General features: G+C 37.3%; 1 pseudogene; it reads left to right on the plus strand.

The window, feature by feature from the left end:
• Positions 1 to 902: 902 nt before the first annotated feature.
• LOC111721102 lies at positions 903 to 1002 on the plus strand (annotated as a pseudogene).
• The last annotated feature ends 3652 nt before the right edge of the window (positions 1003 to 4654 follow it).

Below are 4654 nucleotides of genomic sequence, written 5' to 3' on the forward strand. Positions count from 1 at the left end.
AGGTCTGACTGAGGCAATTCCCATTCAGTGATTAAAGCTAGGTAGCAACTGAGGCAGAGAATCTCCTCCTCCACTTCCCAATCTAAATAAATAAATGCATGAATGAATCTGGGAAGGGGAGGCCCTCTGGTGTAGTAAGAGACAGCCAGCTAGTGATTTAGAAAGCTTTCCGTTGCTTCTGACAATTACTATGTGACCCTGCACAAGTCATTTAATCTCTTAAGGCCCCAGGCAATGTTTAAATCTATGTGCTTCGGAGCAAGTGCTGGCTGATCTACATGGGACAGTGGGGAATTTTCAGTAATTTTTTATGCTAATAAAATCCCAAGCCTGGTGTACACACACACACACACACACACACACACACACACAGTTTTGTGAAAGACCTCAAAGTGATTTGTGAAACTTTTTTCTGGCTTATCAATTTTATAACAAAATGCAGCAGAATTCCCTAAATCTCCCCAGATCTGGTAACCAATGCTCTAGTCCTGATTTTGAACCTTACTAGTGTTTTCCTTGCTTCCTTCTAGTCCTAGCTAATATCCCATAGGCTATAGGAAGTCTTTCCCAATCCTCCTCAATTCTATCTGTCTTCTGTTGATTATTTCCACCTGAAAGACAATAAATAGTCTCCCTGGGCTTGCTGAGTCAGAAGTGTTGAAAGCCTGGGGACCGGGAGGCTGAAGATGCAGCTCAAAAGTCACTGCAGTGAGAATGAAGCTTCTAAAAATGTGCACTGTTATGTAATCAAGGGGAACAGATGGAAAAATACCAGCTGGTGTGAGCTCGAGTCCCTTCCTGCCTCTTACTCACTTAGGCAGCCATTTGGGTTAAAGATGCTTCTCAGAAAAGCCAGAACAAAACTCATTCATTCTCCAAAGTTTCTAAAACATAGGGAATTCTTGTTCTGGCAGCACACGTACTAAAATTGGAATGATACAGAGAAGATTAGCAATGGCCTCTCCAGGATGACATGCAAAGAGAGACTAGGTTCCCAGGATGAGGTCTAAATGGGTCCAGGTTTGGTTCTAGACCAAATTGTGAACCAGATAAAGTTTGTTTTGGATTGCCTTTTCTTTCTTTTAAATCTTTTTTTCCCCAACAAATAAAAAAATCTATTTTTTGTCCCTCTTCCCTTCTTCTTTTCCCACTGAAAAAAAGAAAAGAAAAAACCCAGTGGAGATTGACAGTGGAACAAAACAAATTCCCTCAATTGCCACATCTAAAAACGTGTCTGTATTCACCATGAGTTTATCATCTCTCTGTCAGGAAGTTACCTTCTTTTTTTCAATTCCTTTCTATTGTTTATTTTCCTTCTTTTCAGAAAGCAGGTTCAAGTGTCCTATGCCCCATTGCCCAAGAGCATCATTTATGTTACCACCAGCACTTGTATCTCAGATAGTACCTTATGCTTCCTTCAGTTCTTGTTTGTTTCCTGATACTTTCCTCCTCCTCCTCCTCCTCCTCCTCCTCCTCCATCATCATCATCATCATCATCATCATCATCAGACATCACTAGGATTTTTATAGCACCTATTTATATGCCAAGCACTGTGCTAAAAGCTTCACAAACCTTATCTCATTTGATCTTCAGGTAGCCCTCTTAAAGATAATCTAGTCCAATCTTCTCCATTTGCAGATGAGGAAAAATGAAACCCACAGACCTTAAGAGATTTTCCAAGAACATGGGACTTGGGGCAGGAAAGGGGATGTGAATGCAGGTCTTCTGATTCCCAGTACAGTAGTACCCATTGTGTCCAAAATTCTCCTATTAGAGATAAATTCATTTAAGTTAAATATTGCCTTTTTCTAAATAATGTTAAACTATTCCTAATGCTAAGTATTATATGCTGTAGTATTTAAAAGTTTTATTTTTATTTGCAGTTCCAAATTGTCTCTCTCCCTCCATTCTTCCCTCACCCATTGAAAAGGCAAGAAATATGATACTTATTATACAGATGAAATTATGCAAAACATTTCCATATTAGTCATGTTGTGTGTGTGTGGGAGGGGAGGAAGCAAGAAAAATAGAAAGAAAAAAGATGCTTCAGTCCATTAATACTCTCTATGGAGGTGGATAGTATTTTTCATCATGAGTCTTTTGGAATTGTCATGGGTCATTATATTGATCAGAGTTGTTAAGTCTTTCATAGTTTGATTATCATTATAGTATTGCTCTCCTATTACCCCAATATTGCTATTACTGTATAAATTATTATCCTGTTTCTGCTTACTTCACTTTGCATTGTTTCATATAAATTTTTCCAGGTTTTTCTGAAAGTACCATGTCCATCATTTCTCACAGCATGATAGTATTCCATTACAATCATATATCATATATTCTTCAGCTATTCCCCAATTGATGAGCCTCTCTCCTCAGGTTCCAATTCTTTGCCACCATCAAAAGAATTACTATAAACATTTTTGTGTGCATGGATCCTCTTTCTCTTTCTTTGATCTCTTCAGGGTATAGACCTAGTATCTTATAGCATTTAAAAATATTATTTAAAAAAAGGTAATATGATGCTCCCTCAGCAGGGATTTAATCTGAGTTACAGGGCCTCACCTATTACCCACTAACACTATAACTGAGCTTAGGCAAGTAAGCAATTTCCTTTCTCTGATCATCTATAACCCAGCTTCTTAAACCCATATGGGGTCTTATAACAGAGGGTGAGTCACAAAATTATGATTTATTATCAGTAAATGGTTGCTTTGTGTACTTATTTTATATACCTACATGTCCAGGGCCATATAAAAATTTCACAGGGAAAAATGGATTGCAAGTGGAAAAAGTTTTAGAAGCTGTGGTCTATAAGAGGTAGAGTAGGGACTAAAGGATTCATCTCTAGGGCTTCTTCTTTCTTTATTATCCATTATCTCTACATTGTAATTTTGTTAGTCTTCAGCAGCAGAGAAATCCAAGACAGTATGAAAGCAAGGGGTTCCCACAGAGGGTAGGGAGAGAGTAAGGGTAGGGAAGGAGTCAAAAAACTTCTTTTAATTTTACTTAGGATTAGTTCTGGAATTAGATGGTTCAGAGAATGATCTCAGTTCTCTAGTCTTGCTTTTGGAGATATGGCTTCCAGAACTTGGTGTTTATTAGTATTTGATATTCATTCTACAGATTTAGAGCTAAAAAGGGACCTAAGAAGGCATGTGGTGCATTTTTTTTTCATTTTACAGATTTAGAGAGAGATTGGGTATGTTATCCAAAGTCACATGGGAAGAGAATTAAAAAAGAGATTCAAACCCAAATCTTCTGAATTCTGAATCTCAGAATTCAGATTCCTATATCCAAGAACAATGCCTTCAGGTAGAGAGAAAATTCCCAGACACTTAGATGTTAGGTGCAAGGTGAAAACTCATTTCTTTGATCTTTCATTATCCTTCCCATCTTCCCCAAGGTTAATCTGGAACTTATTAAATAAGGAGAGGATGAAAGGTCATTTATTAGGGAAGTCAGTGGTATTGTAAATAACACAGAATCCCAGACATTATTCATGGGTGTCTGGGAAGTCATCACAACTGCTAAGCTACTGGGGATACAAATAAAAGTTATATTGTCACTTTCCTAAAGGACTTCCTTACATTTTAATGGGAGATGAGAAGGTAGGGGAGGTTGTATCACTAAAGTTAGATTATATAAAAGATATTAATAGATTCCATTCCTGTCCTCAAGGAAGTTTACACTCTGACCTGCCAAATAAGACAGCCCAGGAGAAGCAGACAATTCTGAGGTCAGGAAGGAGAGAGAAAAGCAACTAAAAAGGATAACACGGGCTGTAATAAGGGTACAGATAAGTGACAACTATTTCTACTGGTACCTATGACTCTGCTGGGAAAGTCATCAATGATAATGAATCTCTAAACCAGTCACATTTATAACCCTCATTTCAGGAATCATGCGTCAGTGATAGCTGAGATATTTTTGAGGATAGGATTTTCCAGGATGAAAATCCTTGAATTTTCATCCTGGACATGTTAAATGTTAAACCCTTTGAAGAAACTGTCTTTTTGAGGGATTCTTGGGAGACTCCACTATGCTTTAGCAGTAAGAGTAAGTCAACAAGCAACATTCAGAACCATTCAATAGTGAAATGTACCTTCTAAGGTACTTAAATTACTTTCAGGGAACAACTCGTGCCTTGGGAAAATTGGATTGATTTTCTGTGAATGGTGAATGTGAAACTCTTGCCAAACTTAAAGGTCTAATAAATACAGAATTTTCCTCATTCTCCTTTGCCTCCTCCACTACTCACCTGGGATCTACTGGGTTCCTGGAGTAAAGGTTATAGATATGATTGGTTTCTGAATGGAGATTCATTATTAATTAATCAATCAATGAATATTTATCTGGTGCCTGCAATATTCTAGGAATCATGCTAGATACTGAAGATAGAAGCAAAAAAAGATAGCACCTGCCCTCAAAGAGCTTTAAGGACAGAAAGTCTCCAATTTACATAGAGGTTATGATGTAAAATTCTATTTGTTAGTTGATTAGAAGACAGAATTCATTTTTTCATAGAAGTAAGATTGATAAGTGAAAGTTGTTCTGTAGTCTCTGGTTTTTCAAGGACAGATAATTATCTGCATCTCTCAAAGATTCTTTCTAATGGCAGTTAATTGTCCAAATCTCCATTGGAGTCAGAAA

Source organism: Sarcophilus harrisii, chromosome 5, assembly GCF_902635505.1.
Source record: "Sarcophilus harrisii chromosome 5, mSarHar1.11, whole genome shotgun sequence".
In the NCBI taxonomy this organism is placed as follows: domain Eukaryota; kingdom Metazoa; phylum Chordata; class Mammalia; order Dasyuromorphia; family Dasyuridae; genus Sarcophilus; species Sarcophilus harrisii.